We start from the raw sequence: 20,709 nt of genomic DNA, 5'->3' as shown, positions 1-20,709 counted from the left end.
AGACTTAATCTAATTATCACAATAGATAGATAGATAGATAGATAGATAGATAGATAGATAGATAGATATACAGATACAGATATAAATATAAGTATAGATGTAGTTAAAAGAAGGGAGGAATAAATAAAGGTACAGAGAGAAGAAAAAAATCCATCTTAGTAATATATGATAAAAATGCAATAACATGCCTGTGATTTTTCCATATTAAGGAAAATAATAGCTTTCTTCTCATTTTTCTCTATAATTTTGCAACAGTCATTACATTGGAGGAAGTATCACCTTAGAGGACATTCTGGTGTCTTGGAATTTTTTTCTTCCTAGTTTCTTCCAGAGTGGTATTACTCCTGCCCAAAGACTGAAGATACTTCTTGCCTTAGGCACATGCCTACAGAGATGTGATCTTGACTTAAGTCTATAGTGCAGATTCTGCATTCATAGTAATTCTGCTCTTATAAGGTTAGTTATTAAGTGGATGCCTACGCCATCAGTTAGAGAACACTCTAATGATAGTTTGGGGGGATAACTTCCCAGAAGGCAATAGGAAAGATTTCCCCTTCTCCTGTGTTGAATGGAGAACAGACCTGAATGGAGAGAGAGAGTTGGGGCAAGCAGACCTACAAAAAGACTTTTGCAATAATCTAAGCTGTGAGGTGATGTGTGCCTGTAATATAGTGGTGATGGTATCAGAGAAGAGAAGCAACATGTACTTGAGAGATGTGGCAAAGGTAAAATTGAAGGCCATGTCATAGAGAGTACGAGGGAGTGAGGGATTGAAGATGACTCCTCAGTTGCAAGCCTGAAGGATCGCAAGGGACAATATTCCCTTCTGTAGTAATAGAGGTATTAGTGGGGGGAGAGTTTAAAGGGAAAGATAATAAGTTGTGTTTTAGGAATATTAAGTTTAAGATATCTACTGGGCATTCAGTTTGAGATGTCTGAAAGGCAGTTGGAGATGCAAGACTGGTGGTCAGCAGAGACACTGGGGCAGAAAAGGTAGATCTGAGAGTCATCAGCATAGAGATGTTAAATAAATCCATGGGAGCTGATATGATCACCAAGTAAAGTAGTATAGAGAGAGAAGAGAAGAGGGACCAAGAGAGAACCCTGAGGGACATATATACTTTGAACTCATGCTCCTTTGGTCTTTAGGATGCTTTTGTATGTGACTTCCAGGTTCCTTTTTGGATTCTTATGCTATTTCCCCTTTTTACTGGCTACCTATAAAATTCATTTACTATGTTGGCTAGAAACATATATTTTAACATATCCCATCCTCTCCTACCTTTCCAGATTTTTTTATATCTTACTTTCCAACATGTTCTCTTTAATCCAGTGATAGTGGCCTCTTGGGTGTTCCATGAACAAAACACTCCATCTCTCAGGTCTAGGCATTTTCTCTGGCTTTCTCTCAAGCCTGGAATAGTTTCCTTTCTCTGCTCCAACTACTGACCACTCTAAATTTCTTTAAGTCCCAACTAAAAATCTCATTTTCTGCAGGAAGCTTTCCCTCATCTCTCTTAATTCCTGTGCCTTCCTTCTGTTAAGTATCTCCCATTTATCCTATACATAAACCTCTTTGTATATATGTGTTCACACATTGCATCCCCCATAATCTATATTAAATGTTCTTTGGTCTTCCTACTGTCTTGCAAAGACAGTGATCTGAGTTATAAGGATACTCTGAGGCTAGCAGGAAGATAGATGTTTGGTGAGTGCTGAGAAAACTAGAGCAGTAATTAGGATGGTTCTTATATACTCCTTTCTGTGAGATGATTTCTTACTTGAAATACCATCTGCCACTTAAAATCACTTCCTTGAAGGATGTTCTTTATTGGCTTATGTTACCTACCCAGTGTTTGTTTTACTGCATGCACCAAACTCTTATCTTGACTCCCCTCCCACAGCTATGAAGAAGAACAATTGTAATTGAATGTCATCAAAGAAATACATGATTTGGTCCCATTGGCATCTTTGAGAGGTCAGAAAAAAGACCTTTCTCCATTTGGATCAGATTCATTGTGGTAAGCACATGGCTTTTCTGCTGTAAAACCAACTTGTGTTTGGAGGATAATTTCAAGAATATAGTGCTATAGTTTCTTTGTAGGCATTTACTTAATTTTAATACTAATTCTCAAAGATACTAGTCTAATAGTTTATTCCACTATATTATTGCCTTCAGGCTTTACAGAATGGGACCATATTTTTCATAGAATTTCATAAATTGCCTTCCTTTCCTTTTTTCTGATAATAGTTTGTGTGACATAGAAAACATTAATTCTTTAAATGTTTGATAGAATTCATTTGTAGATCTATTTGGTCCAATAGTTGTCCCCACCTCACTATGGTAATTCATTTATTTATGTGGCATTTGAGAAGTACTTTATTAAAGTCTAGTCAAACCTGTATAAAACTTTATAAAGATATACTACTTATGTTGGCATCTATTTCCATTTTTGTGAGTTCTTTTTATTCAATCTAAACATCTACTTCTGTGGTTGAACAGAAATTTCTTCTTTTGTGGTTCCTCTCTCCTGAGAAAGATAGTACTCATCTTCCTTGACTTCTCTTTTAAATTGAAAAAAGGAAGAGACAAAGAAAAAATAGCATATATATGTATATATATATGTATATATATACACATATATCTGCCAAGCTATATACTATGGAGACCTAACTGCACTGTAGAAATAGGCACAGCAAATAAAAGTGGCCAGAAATTTCTAGGACACACAAAGAGCCAGAAACAAATCTCATATCCTCAATGATTCATAAATAAATACATACAGGCCATAGACAGCAGATGTTAACTAGTGATTCTAATATAAGGAATCACATGGATGCTAACTCATGATATTTAAGATAAGTAATCTAAGATCTATTATATGATATTATTCTATAGTCTAATATAATTTATGAGATTTGATCTCATGTTTGTCACTGAGACTTGATAGGATAAGACATAACTGCAATATGTCTCTGGAAATTTATACCCTATTAGAAACAGAACAGAATAAGTATAATAGGTGTAGAGTAGCCTTGTATATTAGGGTAATGTACTTATATAAGTAAATCCAGAAACAAGAGAGCAAAAACATGTTTCAGAATGTTTGAACAAAGATCAACAGAGGAAGGAACAGAAGCAATAATATTATCATGGAAACCCAGGTAGTATGCAATTACAGAGACTATAGCACTGATCAAAGGACATTTCAAAGTAATGTTGGCTATTTAGCTACTTTATAAATTTTAGAGGTAAGAGAATACTGAAATTTTAACTGATCCTCTCAATCCTGCTGTACCACAATTCTATGGAACTGATATCGGTTATGATTATTTATACTAGAAGGTCACCCCTCCTGAATATCATTGAAAAGCTATATGTGGGTCTTATACATTGCTTATCTTTGTAGTAATTGTTGTTGTTCAGACATTTTAGTCACGGCTGAGAATTCACCCCTCTATTAGGGGTTTTCTTGACAAAGATACAAAGAATGGCTAACCATTTCCTTTATCCAGCTAATTTTACAGATTTTACAGAATTGAAGTAAACAAGGTTAAATGACTTGTACAGGATCTCACAAGTAGTAAATGTTTCAGGCAGATTTAGATCTAGGAAGATGAGTCAGAAAAACACAGTTCTTTTTATGGCCACATTATCCTCCCTGTCCCTCAGATCTCTGTCAGTCTCAGAGCCATTATTGATTCCTACCTCTCCCTCAGCTCCCATATCTATTCATTTTCCAAGTCTTGAGCTCTCACAACCTTCTCTTGCTGACTTCAGGTCTGGTATTAAAATCTATTTAATGTGATACCCAATTCCTTATATTTGTTATCATTGTTCCTTTGATCCTAAGAGGACCAATGACATCACCAGAGTGATATCTTCCCACAAGGGCAAATCAGATTTGAGTGAGACAGAGTTGCACAGTCATGAGTCCCATCCTCTCTTCTAGTCTCATCAAAGTCAAATGGCAAGACAAAAGTCAAGACAATCGACAATGGCCTGGGATGTAGTGGGTGCCCTTGCCACCTTTCATGTCTGACCAAGTTCTTAAGTACTTCACAGTGTCTGTTTTTGCTACCTTCATGGCCACTGGAACATTGTTCTGATACACTGATGTTCTGATGTTCTGATACACACCATGAACATTGGAAATTGTTCTGATACACTCATTCCAGTAGGAGAAATCTCCACATGCTTGGGGGTAGGCATCCCCCTAACTCGCCAATGGGTTTGAGACCTACCCTTAACACTGTTTAATCACAAGTGAGAGTTGGGTGAAAAGTGGGCTCAGAAGGTAGATGAGCAACCCTGAAAAAGGTTTAGCAAGCCCTTACAACAGAAGTGTGAGTCCTCACTGAAACCCTATACTTCTCTTCTTTACACTTACATCTCTGTTTATATATATATATATATATTTATATATATATATATATATATATATATGCCATATATATATAGTTTGTTTTTATTCTCTCATTACATAAATTCCATACTTTAAAATTATTTCTGTATAATTAAAATCATTTTTTATCTTTAAATATGCTTTTTTGTTAGGCACAAAAAGATGAAAGTGGGTGTTTCAAGTTCATATTTTTTTCAAAGCATATGCAAGAATGGACATAGAGACTGACAGGCTATGTAGGATGTTTCTTTGTATGGTTGACAGAGCTGCATTGTCTAGTGGTTCCATTCTTTTGACACTAAGCACTTTTATCATCTGCATTAATACTCAAGGACAAAAGACCCTCATTCCTAGTGCCAAAGGTTTAACTCATATATAGCTAATGGTTCATTCATTTATATTCTTTTTTTTAGTTCTTAAAGTAAACAACCCCTCCTTAAAAATCCACTGTGTTGTTCCTCAGGCATTTCCTCTTTGTTGAAGAGCAGTGATTTGTATTATGGTTTTGTCATTTTGATCTTAATGTACATTCTAACATAATAGGAAAAAATGTATAATAGCATATATATGGTTTTCTGAGAAAGTTGATCTTCCGAAGCTATTTTTGCAAGTCTTGGAAATGTACTGTTTATGGACCCATTATCCTCCCTGTCCTTCTATCTCTATTTCAGAGCCATTATTGATTACTACTTCTCCCTCAATCTCCATATCTATTCATTTTCCAAGCTTTGAGTTATCACAACTATTCTCTTCTCTCCTCTCATGTAACCACTAACTGATGGTAGGCCATCAGCAGCCCTTTACTATTGCCATAGCCCCTTTGTTGTTTATCTGCACTTATTATTCCCAAAATCAATATTCCTGAAATCCAAAACTATCTATGTCATCCCAACTACTAAACAATCATTATTGATTCCCTAGTCACCACCAGGAATAAATATAAACTTCTCGGTGAGGATTTAAGATACCTTACAGTATTTAAGATACCTTATCCTAAGGTTAGCTTCCATCTACTCTGTGTGTATCTTCTACCTATTTATTTACTATATTGTTTCTCCTATTAGAGAGGGGCCTCCATATGGGCAAAGACTATTTTTGCATTTCTTCTTATCCTCAATGTTTATCATATAAAGCCTGCTGCATAATAAGGGATTAACCAATGTTTAAAACAAACTTTAAGTGACTTGCTCAGGATCACATAGCTGCTAAGCGGCTAAGACCAACTTTAAACTTAGATATTGCTAACTCTAGGCCCAGAGTTTTATCCCACTGAGACATCTAACTGCCTGTGGACATATGTTATCCCAATATAAAAGGACACAACATTAAAAACATATTAGAGATGAATAGAATTTGACAATTATGGGTAGGGTAAATTTTATTTACAAATTGTGTGATTGAAAATGGGAGTTTTTGTTATATAATGTGATAGAAAGTTGGAAAAACTTATTAGAAAACATTGAAAATATCTTCAGGAACAAAATTAATACAGCTAGAATAAGAAGAGAAGTAAATTATTTGGAGGGTTGGGGAAAGATCTTCATGTCAAATATATTTAATAAAAATCTATAATACAAGTTATATACCAATATATTAAAAACAAGAAAGACCTTTTGCCCAAGAGGTAATTAGAAAAGAAAATGAATAACCAATTTTCAAAAGAAAAAAAAAAGCTATCAACAACCATATGTAATATTTCAAATCCAAGCTGTTAAGATTAAAATTCTCTCAATTTATATATCTTAATTTATAATTATTCATTAAATAATAAAAGCAGGTCAGAAAGAAAGGGCACCAGCTTTTGGTGGTGGTGTTCCCTTCCCAAGCCTAGCCAGCCTTTCCCTACCTCGCTATAGGTTCCCACTACAGTCACACTTTCTCACACCATGAGTCCAGGACCAAAAATGCCCCTTCCTTCTCCCCAGAGCTGATGTCTGTTCTATGAGGTCATTTCCCTGGGTCTCTCTGATTTGCCTGACTTGACCTCAGACTAGGTCAGTAGCCAGTCTTCTGAATGTGAAGACTCACAAGGGACTAGAGGCAAGCATCTCCTGGGTGCCAGGGAGCCATGAGGCTTCTGGGGTTCTCCCAGATTGAGGATGCATCTCCTTTATGCAGATAAGCCTTAGACATTGTCCTTAATTCAATCAAAGGTTGAGGCTTAACCAAAACCCAATTCACTAGATAATGGGCTGTTTTCAAATTCAACACGAAACTTTCCTTTTACAGAGAAAAAGAAAGTGTACATATAAATTCTCACATTAATAATAAGAAAAAATAAAATTAAGGAAATTCTAAAGTTTTACTTCCCTGGTTCTCAGATTGACAAAAATGGCAAAAGATAATTTCTGAGACTATGAGAAAACAAGAAAATAAATGCACCATTAATGGATCTGTGAATTGGTTACATCATTAAAGGAGACAATTCAAGGGAGGCAGAGTTAATACCAGAGAGTAAAAGGTAGCATTTTTGCCTTAACTCCCCACCTTTATGATCTAGAAAATGTACCCGATCAAATTGTGATTGGGACATCCAAGAAAATGTCACAGTGAATCATTTTTCCAACCCAGGGCAGGTTAGGGAGATGGACAGAGAGATCTATGGATACTATGGTAGAGCCTGGTCAGTCAAACTTAACAATATAACAGCAAAAGACATGGGGAGCATTTTGTACCGAGGTATTATAAAGGGACTAACAATGAACACTAGGACAGGAAGTAGAAAGGTATTTTTCTAGAATAGGCAGAAAGAGGTTCTAGGTGACCTTTGAATTAGCTCTGAAAGAAAGAACTGGCTCCATTTGACAGCTCTGTCACCCATTATCCAGATTCGGGTCATAATTCCAAGGAAGAGTGGTTGCAAAGGAGCAGAGTCCTCTCTGTGTCCTGAACAATAACAATTTCTAGAAACTTAGCTGTGTCACTCTAAGCCCAAGAGTGGCGTAAGAATTCAGTTCTAAACTTAGTCCCACATATAAGCCTGCAATGAGATCTACCAGGGCAGGAAACAAAGACTAAAGGCAAGCCAGCAGTTCAATCCCTCTGAATCTATAGAACCTCACATTAGATCAACAATTAACGACTCTAAAAGCAATCCACTGAAACTCAACCAAAAACAATTCAACAAACCTAAAGTTGGGTGAGGAATTTGCAGAGATTGGCCCAGTAGGAAAGTGAATAGACTTGTCCCTGGATCAAACCACTTTGGAAGCACTTAAAACCTGAAGACCCCCAGACTGAGCAATGAAAGCAAGGAAAGGAAATAAAAATACAGATATTTGGGCCAGACATCCCCCACCTGCTTCAAGAAATGAGTTGACCCCAACACTAACATAAAATCCAAAGTTAAGAATCATGTTATAAGAATGAAAAAGGAAAGAATAAAGAGCCCAACCATAAAAAGCTAATATGGTAATAGGGAAGCTCAAGACACAAACACAGAAGACAATGTCTTGAAAATATCTCTAAGGAAAGCCATGAAAAAAATGCCATAAGCCAAATAAGAATTCTAAGAAGAGTAGAGGAAATCAATAAAAAAGCAAAAATTAAACAATAAAATTCAAATAATAACCGTAGAGGGGAAATGAGAAACGAAATGGAAGCTATGCAAGAAAATTGTGAAGAGAATAAACTATCTGACAGAAGAGATCAAAACTCTATTGAAGAAAATAATTTCTTCCAAATTGGAATTGACCAAATAGAAGCTGATGACTCCATGAAACATTAAAAAAACAATAATTTGACTGTAAGTAGACAGCCTGAAAGCAATAATTTTTAAAAAGACATTTCAAGAAATTATGAAGGAAAATAGCCTGTTATCTTAGAGCCATAGGGAAAAATAGAAACTGAAAGAATTCACTAGTCACCTTCTGGTGAGAAAAAATGCCTAAATGAAAAATTCCAGGGATGAACAGGCAAAATCCCAAACTCCCAAGTCAAGGAGAAAATAGTTCAAGCATCCCAAAATAAATAGCAATAGTCAGGATCACAGAAAATAGAGCAGTTTGGTATATAGGATGAGAGGGGTTGGAATATAATATTCTAAAAGGGAAAAGATCTAGGATTAGAACCAAGAGCAACATAATCAGAAAAAAATAACTGAACATAATCCTATAGTGGATAAAATTGATATTTTAATGAAATGGGACTTCGAGGCATTCCTGATTTTTAAAAAAGAACTAAATAGGAATTTTTACATTCAAACATAAGACTCAATGGAACCATAAGAAGGTAACTATGAGGGGGAATCATAAAGAGCTAAACAAAGCTGAACTGTGTATATTCTTCTCATATGGGAAGATGATAAATGTGACTATTCACAACTTTGTCATCACAAGCATTGGAGACTAATTAGATAGAGTGTCTGGGTATTATGCTCTTATATTGAGATGATCTCAAAAGAAAATCAGAAGGTTGAGGAAAAGAAATACATTGAGAGTGGTGAGAGAAGGCGAAGAATGGGAAAATTTCTCACATAAATAGGATGGGTAATAAAAGGAGCAATAGGGAGAAATAAGCAAAAATTGAACCTTACTCTTATCTGAACTAGTTCAGAGAGGAAACAATAAACATGCACACTGAGTTGCATATAGAAACTTATCTTCTAACAGTGAAATAGTAGGGAAAGGGATTAAGAGAAAGGGATTTCAGAAGAGTGGTATGGATGAGAAGATGCACTGATAAGAAAAGGAGTAGTCAGGAATAAAATATTTTGTAGAGAGGAACAGGGCAAAAAAAAAGAGAAAGATAAATTTAAGAAAATAGGATGGAGGGAAGAAAAGTTAATGAACACAACTTGAATGTGAATGGGCTAAATACATCCATAAAAGGCAAGAGGAAAAAAGAATGGCTCAGAAAACAATTCAACAACATTTTATTTACAAGAAACACACTTGAAACAGGAAAATACACATTTAAAATATAGATATAGAGCAGACTCTGTTATGCTTTAGCTGAAGTAGAAAGGACAGGAGTAACAGTCATGGTCTCAGAGAAAGCAAAAATAAAAAGAGATGTCATTAAAAGAGATAAATAGGAAAATTATATTTTGGTCAATAGTACCACAGTCAATGAATTAATATCAATATTGTACAGATATGCACCAAATGGCAGAGCTTCCAAATTCTTGAAGGAAAACTTTAAAAAGTCAGAAGGGGAAATAGTATAATTATAATAGAAGAGGACCTCAATTTATCCCTTTTTATCTTTCAGATAAATATAATTGTTTTTAAAAAGAAAGAAATTAAGGAAACTATTAATTTTTTAAATTTATGTATGCTAAATATCTAGAAATTATCAAATGGGAATAGAATGGAGTATACCTATTCTCAGCTATTCAAGAATTAGGGCATAAAAACTTCACAACAAAATGCAGAAAAGCAGAAAAATTAAATGCATATTTTATCAATCATAACAAAATTAAATTAAATTCATTAAATGGCCTTTGAAGCTGATTAAAATTATTCATTAAAAACTGAATAATTAAATCCTAAAAAGTGGGTCGATGAAGGAACAAATCATTTTGAAACAATTGATAATTCCATTAAAGATAAATAACAATTAGACAACATAGCAATATGTGTGAAATGCAACCAAAGCAGGTTGCTTTTACATAGGAAAAAATTTCTATCTCTAAATGTTTATATCAATAAAAGAGAGAAAGAGAAGGTCAATGGATTGAGTGTCAACTTTTAAAAGAACTAGAAAAAGAACAAATTTTAAAACCTCAATTAAATGCTAAAATTGTCAACCTGAATATCAAAAGAGATTTAAGGATCTCTATGTAGAAACATAAAAATTTAAAGTAAAAAAAAATGTAATGAATTGAGAAAACTAGGAGATTTTTTAAACAGATATAATATTGGTTAATTTAATTTTTTTAAAGGAGAAAAATCAAATTACCAAAATTAAGTATGTACCCATTTTGTGCTTACTTTGGGATATCATATGTGATTTAGACATAAAAGGTGATGAATATTACCTGTCATATTTATAATGGAAGAATACATGACAAACAAAGGATAGAAAGGTTCGCTGGAGGTAAAATAGATCATTTTGATTACATAAAATTAAATAGTTTTTGCATAAAGGAAACAAATGTTGCCAAAATTAGAAGAAAGGCAAGGAACTACACAAAAATATCTTTTTAGCAAGTCTCCTTGGTTAGAGGTCTCATTTCTAAAATATATAGGGTGCTGGGTCAAGTTTATGAGAACAAAAACCATTCCCCAAATGATAAATGCTCAAATAATATGAATAAGCAGTTTTCAGAGGCAGGGAACTAAGCTATCAATAGTGGTATGAATTTACTAATAATTAGATAAATAAAAATCAAAATGACTCTGAAGTATCATCTCACAATCATCAAATTAGCTAAGATTAAAAAAAAGGAAAATGATAATTCCTGGAGCGGATGTGAGAAAATAGGTATATTAATTCACTGTTTGTGAATTTGTGATGTCATTAAAACATTCTGGAAGGTAATTTGGAACTATGCCTCTTTCAACTATTCATAATTTTTCCTATTAGTCCTATACTCTCAATGAGATCAAAGGAAAGGATTCATTTGTACAAATATATTTATAGCAGTTTTTTTATGGTCACAAAGAATTGGAAACTGAGATGAAGTCATCAACTGGAGAATAGCTAAATAAGTTGTTTACTATTTTACTTTAAGAAATGATGAAGGGATGGTTTCAGAAAAGCTTAGGAATATTTGTATGAACTGATGCATAGTAAAATGAACACAACCAAGAGAAGAATTTACACAATAATAGAAATATTATAAAGATAATCAGCTTTGAAAATCTTTGTATTTCTGTTTAACACAATGACCCACTATAATTCTGGAGGACTAATGATGAAATATGTTACCTATCTTAAAAGAGAGAGAACTGATGGTCTCAGAGTTTAGATTGAAGTCTATTTCTTCTTTTTATGTTATCACTTTTTAAAAATATAGCTAATGCAGAAATTTGTTTTATATGACTATATATGTATGTTTCATACATATTATACATATAGGCTTATGTATAATAGATATAATACACATGGACATATACATATATATATATATATTAAAGGATTTTGTTTTTCTTGACATCTCAGCAGGTAGAGGAGAGAAGAGACAAGGAAGAAAATTCAGAACTGAAAAGAAAAGGTTTGGGATTTTGCTAATAAAGTCACTAAATTGTATATACTCATTAACACAATACCTTAATTAACAAACACTGAAAGGAACTCAATGACTGAGGGTAAGCTAGAAGTTAAAATAAATTAATTAATTAATATACACATATATACATATATATAGAGAAAGAGAGAGCACATCTTTTTGTAGTAGCAAAAGATTAAAAGGAAAATGAGTATCCATTGACTGAAGAATGACTAAACAAATTGTGGTATATAAATAATGGAATATTTTTATACCAGAAGAGATTATGAAAATGAACAAGTCAGAGAAACTTTGGCAAACATATAAATTGATGTAGAATAAAGTAAAAAGAGCCAAGAGAATGATGTACAAATTTACCATAACAATATAAAGGAAACCAGCTTTGAAAGATTCCAGAATGCTGAACAGTTCAATGACCAATCATGACCAAAATCACTAGACACTGAAGCATGTTACCCACCTCTTAGCAGAGAGGTGACGAACCATAGGAAGAAAATAATGCATTTTCAGACATGATCCATGTGTTGACTTGTTAGAAGTCAAGGTTCTATGGCAAGAGAAGAGGAGTAATATCATGGCAAATGTAATAAATGGAAATGATAGTAATATTTTGAAAAGAAAATTACATCAATGAAATATGTTTAATACAAGAAAGTTAAGGCTGAATGAGTGTACAGTATGGGAAATTCAGAACTAGTTAAATAGTTGAACAAAAAGATGAGTCATTAAGACTTGCATGTTAATTTCAGAGGTTTCTAGAGCAATTTCCTAGGATTTGTACCATGCCCTATACTAGTAAACATTATCAGTGATTTAGATAAAAGCATAGTTAGAAAGTTGACCAAAATTTCAAATTATAAAATGTTGATAAAGGGCAGCTAACATGACAGATGGCAGAATCAGGATCCAAATAGATGCTGAGAGGTTATAATATTGGATCAACTCTAACAAAATAAAATTAAGGAATAGAGACAGCAACTAGACCTGTGATGTCATAGGTATAGAGAAACTCCCAGGTGAAGAAATTCCCTCCAGTAATGCATACTGATACCTTCTCTGCAACTTTACAGTTGCCTGTTGTCTGAAGCACTGAGAAATTAAAGACATACAACCTGTTGTATCTGGTTTAAATCTGAACCCAGGACCTCTTGTCTTGAAGAGAGTTCTCTATCCATAATACCATATCCTCATGATGAAATTTAATAGAGATAAATATAAGAGCCTAGTACCTGAGTTCCAAAAATCGGGAGTTATGTTCCAGAGACTCCATGATAAGTGAAAATCCCCAGTCATGTTATCATATTTATTTTATTATTTTTTGAGGGTTAGCATTTTCCTCTGGTACTTGGGTTCACTGCCAGAAGCCAGAAAAAAAATATATATATATATATACNTTTATTTTATTATTTTTTGAGGGTTAGCATTTTCCTCTGGTACTTGGGTTCACTGCCAGAAGCCAGAAAAAAAAAATATATATATATATACATATATATACATATATATATATATATATTTAAACCCACAATACAGTGAAGCTGTGATTAGTGAACCATGACATAGTGAGGGATGACTGTAAATGATTTTACAGATATGATGTCATTTGAACCTCCCTGGGAGAAAAATGCTATTATTATTCCTATTTTACAGATGAAGAAACTGAGGCTGAGAGAGGTTAAGTGGCTTGGCTAGTGTTACACAGAAAATATATGAGGTAAGAGTTGAACTTAGTTCTTTCTGACTCCAAGTCCAGCACTGAACACTAAGATTCTTAAGAAAATTCCAGAAGCTAACCAAGATATTAAAGATCCTCAAAATAGAGTCAGTTAAAGAAACTGGGGGGGGGTGCATTTATCTTGGAGTAGAGAAGATCTGAGGTGGGGGCATGATAGCTTCAAGTATATTGAGGAGTTGTCTTAAGGAAGAGAATTTTTTTCCAAGTCTTGATCCCAGAGAACTGAACTAGAAGCAATAGATAGAAGAAAGAAAAGGATATATTTAGACTCTGTGGAAGGAAACCTTCCTAACAATTCCAGTTTTATAAAAAAGAAGTTGATTCCCACAGCAGGGAATAGTTTTCCCTTTCTTTGAGCAAGTTCTTTGAGCATGATGAAAATGACCATTTGTTGGATGGCTTGGAGAGGTGATTATCTTTTGATTACCAGTTGGATTAGTGAACCCTGAAAAATCTGTAATTCCTTTGTTCTGTAATCCAATATTTTAAAACTGTCATCTTCATTCTTTTCTTCTATGCTAATACAAAAGTCTTTTCCAAATGACACTGAATTTTGTTCTGTTGATCTAAATCATCCCCACAACAAATTTAAAAATAATAACTAACTGAGAAAGTTCAAGGCATTTATTATGAGAAAAGAGAAATCAGCAACCTTTGGTTCCAAAGGAGACAATTCAGTATAATAAATAAATTTTAGGTACCTGTTTCTTGCATTGTATGAAATCCAGTTAATAACTTCTTGAATTGAATGGCCAAGAAAACAATAATGCATTGCTGATCTGAACTAAAAAAAGAAAAGGCAATATATGTTCACATAAACCTCTGCAGGTTTTATTAAAATGTTAGAATCATTATCTTATTTTTCTGTTTTGTTACATTAAAATTGTTGATGTCATTCTATAAGCTAAAACAATGTAGACATATGTGTGCTTCTGTTGTGGCTTGCTGTTTTTTTCTTTCTCTTGGTCTTCACTTTTTCATATTAATTTGCCCTTTTTAAAAGTACTTGAATTTCTTTCTAATTCAAATACATTTTGATCATGCATACTATAAGAGAAAATGTTTCTTTTTTCCTAGATGTCAGCATAGTTAGTGTAAGCCCCCAAAAGTCAGTAATTCATCCAGTTATTCCAGGTTCCACTATATTATTCCTGATGAAAGTATCCTGTAGGTGGGTGGCAGTAAGAGATGAATGCAGAAAAGTATTTGAAATGGGAACACCTTGGGGAATATTATTTTTTCTCACTTGCAAAAATCAGACATATTTCTTTTGAAATGTTATAAAAAGAAAATTCTCCCTGAATGGAGCCTCATTTGCAAAGTTCCAAGCAAAAGTAGAGTGGTTGGGAATATGCTCTTTGAAAATTGGACACTGAATGGAAATAACAACAGGCTCTTTAGATAGGAAGACTCAGATGACCTTTTTCTATATACGAAGATGAGGACTCAGGAGGTCTCAACATACTCTCCTCCTGCCCCAATTTCCTCACTGTGGTTCAAAAGCACAGGTCCCTTTTCAATTCCTTAATAATCAAAAGTTGGATATGAAGTAGGAAAGGGGGCCAGGAAGCCTGCTGGATAGCTTTGTTTCCTAATGAGCTTAACACTTCATAAGGTACCTTTGGTAAAGGAAGGGTTTTTTTGTTGTTGTTCAAAAAAAAAGACCCATTTCCCCGCTGACTATATAAAGAAATCTCTCTGAAGTATCAGACAACTCGAAGGGTGCTGCCTTAGCCACCTGAGTCAGCCACATGAGTTCTGTCACCAACAGATTCTTTCTCCTCCTTGCTCAACTTTTTCAAACAAACTCTAAAGATCAAAGAGTCTCCAATTCCACATTTAAATTGCCATATACTTCCCCCCAAATGAGAATGGTGCTTTCTCCAACTTTATTACTGTCCCTAAAGTCAAAGTACAATCAGGTTGCAGTTTCTATAAAAACTTCCCTACAGAGGTAACAACCTCCAAAGTATTCTGATTCAACAACAACAACAAAAAAAGTCAAAGAAAGTAGGATTCTTAGTCAACCTATGACTTGCAGATAGCCCATTACTTTCTCCCCTACTGAGATGGGGAACAACCTGGTTTGTTTTATTTGGCTTTGTTACTCAAATAAAAGTCACTGAAGCAAGCACCACTGCTTATGTTTAAAAAATAAAAATGAAAACCGATCACCAGTAGCCTCATTTCTGGCTACGATAAAATCTATGAAGGTTTTATTCTTTTTGGTCTAAGAGCCTACTAATGTCAACTGTCTTATCCCAAGTAAATAAATGTGGGCCTTTCAACACACATTGACCTAGAAAGAGTTACTGAATAGCTGCTTAGAGGATAGAAAAAAGGGTGATTTTGGTTAGTCATTTTTAGGTTATAATAATCAATTTCCCTGTTATGGTTTCAATGTTAAAAATTGAAGATTTCATTAAATCAGTAAGAGATGAAAAATGTTTGGTGAATTGCTAACAGAAGTTATAAAATCTACTCTGGAGGGCTTTAAATAGGGAACTGATTCTTGTCCTTTTGTTACTAGTAGAATATTTCCAAAGAATGAGAGAATGGACACACTAAGTGTCTTCTCAAATGGCCTTTTATAAACTATAAAAATCATTATGAAATCATCCATTTCTATGGTAATGTTTAGGTTTGTGTTTCTGTGTATATATACCAAAGGAATTAAAATTTATTGAAAACATTATGAAGAAATATACTTGCAGACTAAATATTTCCAAAATAAATTAGAGGAAGAACAAAAAAGAGTATTTTTGAACTCTGGTAGAGAGAAAAAAAGAGATGGTCATAAATAAAGAATGACTGAGAAGATATTTTTTTTGTTTGAATGTGTCCAATGTGTCTTTCAATACATTTTGGAAGGCATAAATTTGAACAAAATTCAAACAATCGGGGCAGTTGGGTAGCTCAGTGGATTGGGAGTCAGGCCTAGAGACCGGAGGTCCTAGGTTCAAATCTGGCTTCAGACATTTCCCAGCTGTGTGACCCTGGGCAAGTCACTTGACCCCCATTGCCCACTCTTACCACTCTTCCACCAAGGAGCCAATACACAGAAGTTAAGGGTTTAAAATATATATATATATATATATATATATATATATATATAAAATTCAAACAATCATTGCCATACTTTTTCCCTCCTTACTTAAAATTCACACATGAGAAAGGGAATTTTATCTGCATCTTTCTTAGGGTTTTTTTTTCTGTATGTCCTGATTCAAATGTTTAAAATTCACTTTCCCTCAGTCATATTTGTACAAGTTACAAGATATGAATAGCAAAATCATTATGTCATTACAAAGAGTGTCTAGCCTGACTAGGAGCTGATTAGTTTAATTGAAATACTTTTCAGCTCATTCTCTTTTCAATCTTTGTTATCAGAGATGTTTCACTTGATAGGGAACGATGGAGGAGTATATTTGGAAATTAAAAACAAAAATGAATAAAATTTGGGTTCTAAAATTGTATCTACATGTGGCATTTTCTCATTATATCTGTCCCAGTGTCATGGGCTACCAATACCCATTGTACTTATGTCTTTAAGGGAAGAAAATCTCTCACTAACAATGATGCTGACCGTTATAGGGGGCATTCTCTGAAGCAATAGTATAGCTGCTTTACTGTCATAGCATAATTGGTATGAAATATCTTCTGCAATCCTATTCCACAAGAATTTATTGAGCTATTAGTTTGGGAAGAGTGTAGTGCTAGGCTCTGATGGAAGACCAAAGTGTAAATAATGCAAAATCCGGGATTTCATATTCTAGTTTAGGATTTTGTTCTCCTTCCTAAAGATAAACCTCAAACCATGGAATAACCTCTCATAAGATAAATAAAAGAGAATGAGAATACATTTAGCCTACACCAAATGGAAATTATGTACAATGGAATCTTGATTAAGGAATTCAAGAAGGTAAGAGATCATTTCAAATGAATTTAGCTATTTATAGAACAAAGTTAGCAAATCCATTTTCTTCTTCCAAATTTTGTCAACTATGTGAAGAAGTGTGAATGAGTACATACAATATGATGCTAGTATTTCTACCAAACTTTGTATAGTCACCAAAGTGCCCAATAAAAAAGTATAAGGTACTTGAATTACAAAGAGAAACAGATACTAAAACCACAATATTTAAAGCCTACAATATACCACATTCAAATCTAGACAAATATAACAACAAAAAAAGAAGTTAAGCATATTAATCAGTCAACAAACATTAAACACTAGCAGTACTATGTGCTAGGTATTGTGCTAAGCACTGTATGTGAACAGAATTTTAGAAAAGTTAGAGAAAATAGACATTACACTAGATTTAAAAATAAAACTTTCAATGCTAAACATTGCCCCCAAAATAAAATTCAACCCCTTTTGCTTAAAACTTAAGACCTCATGTATCCTGGTACAAACCTGCCCAGCCTAATTTTGCAGTAATGTTCTTTTATCTTCTGTATACTTCAGTCAAGCTATATCGTTGTCTGCTACCCTTTCTCCCGTCTGTGTTTTGTGCGTGCTGTCCTATTCCTGGAATAGACTCTATCAACCTTCTTCCATTTTCCCCTTTTCATTTACTGTTCCACATCCAGGAACGACCACAAGTACCAACTTTGCTAGGAATAACCCATCCCTCCTTGACCTTCTTAGTCTACAATGCTTCTCAACTTGTATGTAATAATTATTTTAAAATTATATCATATATGCTTGAGAAGCATTGTGACATAGCAGCGAGAGAATTGGTCTCAGTGTCAGAAAGACCTAAATTGAAGTCATATCTATAACACACAAATTGGCTTTATGATCAGGGACAAATCATTTTTCCTCTCAGTAGCCTTTTTAAGATTATAAAATTGCAGAATAATTTCAGAAATGTACTGGTAGAGAGAGTTCATTCACCAGGATTTCGATACACTTATGCTATCCCAGGTCTGGTGGCAAGGGAGGATTATATTTATATATGTGTCTTATCCCTACTCCCAAACACACAACACTCACTAGATTATAAACTTCTAAAGGACAGAGTCTTTTTTGCCCATTTTCATAACCTTAAATCACAGCATGATACCTTATGCATGATAGACATTTCCCAAGTTTTAATTCAATCAAAAACCCATTTAATTGATGAGGAAAGAGAGACTTTGAAAGGACAGATGACTTGCCAAAGGTTGCAAAATTAACAGGTCTCAAGAATATGTGAGTACAGGGAGTATACGTGATTTTGTGGTAGCATGGAAACAGCGCTGATGCTTTAGTCGGAGGACTTGGGTTCAAACCCCACCTCTGAGGCATATAGGCCAATTCACTTCACTTCACTGGACATTGTTTTCCTCATCTATAAATGAGAGAGTTGAGCTAAATGTCCTTTAAGGTCTCATCTAGCTCAATATCAATGATCAATCAATCAACAAAATCAACATCAATGATTTTTCCAGTTTGGGAATCTCCTAATATTGGAACTCTTTACACCAAAGCAAGCATAACCCAGGATTTCATTTAAAGGAGCTATCTGCAAAATAAAGAAGTTAAGTGACTTGCCCAGTCACATAATGTATATGCACAAATATTTGTTGAACAAATAGCTCAATATATGAGGGTATATTCAAATACAACATATACACATTATAGAAAATGCATATCATTTTTATCAATGTAGTGAACTCTCTTTAGAAGTAAAGTTAAACAATGTTTCTACAACTTAATAGATAAGTCCTAAAGAATTACTAGAGGAACTCAGATGAGGAACTTGTTCAGAGTCACAGCTTATCCATGTCTGATGCAAGATTTCAATCTATGTCTTCTTGTCACACCAGAAGAAACAATCAATTAACACTCTGTCATGATACCTCTACCTGGACTCAAATAAAAGATAGTTGATTGCAAATCCACAAACTTTTTATGGAGAAAGAAGCAGGGCCAGAAAGAAATAGAGACAGAGAAATAGACAAAGACAGAGACAGACAGAGACAAAGAAAAGCATCACCAGACAGGGACAGCAAAAGACAGAGAGGCAGAGAAGGCAAAGAGACACACAGAGAGAGTCAGAAAGACAGAGACAGAGAGAGGAGAAGAAGAAGGAGGAGGAGGAGGAGGAGGAGGAGGAGGAGAAGGAGGAGGAGGAGGAGGAGGAGGAGGAGGAGAGACAGAGGCAGAGAGACAAAGAGAAAGAGAGAGAGACAGAGACAGAGACAGACAGAGAGAAGCATTTAGAGTTTTCTCTTTGCTAAGCATTATTCTAAGCACTGGACAGGTCAATAAAAGTGACTAAGATATTTCCACCTTAAGGAGTTAAGGTGGAATTGAATAAAGATAAAACATAAAGATGAGCTTGAAGGCAAGAGTATGGGATAATAAGAGTACTCAATAGGCAGCAAGGCCACTGGTGAGGAAATGGAGAAATTTCAATATTGAATCAGGATAGCAATGCAGTGATCATAGCTGGGGCTCTTCCTGAAATGGCCATATCAGCCATGACATCATCAGCCATGTGAAAGAAATCTCAGGATGAGCATGAAAGAGGTAAAATCTTGAGGAGGCATGGGTCTCTAGTCCAAGCAGAAAGGTGAAAAAATGACTAAGGTCAAGATACACCTAGGGCAGTCCCTGCAGACCCAGCATCACTGAAATCTGTGATATTCTGTGGCACATTCCCTGGAAGATACACCAATGGGAAGATCCACAAGCAGCATTAAGGTTCAACATTTTTGGCTGTGGGAACCTGAGAATGAAAAAATACAGTAAAATCAGCACAAATAGAACAATTGGTTCACAGCACCTAAAGAATGGGTCCAATGTAGATCAAGCCTTGCAATGTAGATGAATAGTAAGACTTGACAAATCACAGCCATCATATCTGGTTCATGTAGGCAAAAGAGAGATAAGATGAAGTAGGACACACAAAGAGTTTAAGGCAGAAAAATTAGAGTTGTTTGCCTCGCCAAAGTGGTATAATAGTTCTCTGGTTAACCATATGATAATATCACTATATCATAGCTATTTAAGATATTTATGTCACGTGGTAATACTTTAAAATTGTTTTGATTTTACTAATGTGTCTATTCCCCATGAAAAACACATATAAGACAAGGTTAAGATGGCTGCAGAGTAGAAGCAGGGCACTATAACTCTCCTCACCACCTATCACCAGTATACCTCCAAAGGACAAAAAACCAAATCCAGATGAAAGAAGGGACCACACAATAGGGCGCAGTATCTAAAGTATGTGGGATTGGGCACTTCCACGCTATAAAGGGGGGAAATAGCTCCCATCAAAACACAAGTGTATCAACCCTCCCCCTCTCCACCCACAGTACCAGAGTCAGAGGCTTAGCTCCAGAATTAGAGCAAGTGGGGGCACAAAATCTAGCTCCTTGGCAGTTAAGTGGCACCACTAGGA

The sequence above is a fragment of the Gracilinanus agilis genome, chromosome 1, assembly GCF_016433145.1.
Source record: "Gracilinanus agilis isolate LMUSP501 chromosome 1, AgileGrace, whole genome shotgun sequence".
In the NCBI taxonomy this organism is placed as follows: Eukaryota; Metazoa; Chordata; class Mammalia; order Didelphimorphia; family Didelphidae; genus Gracilinanus; species Gracilinanus agilis.
This window is presented reverse-complemented; position numbering follows the sequence as displayed.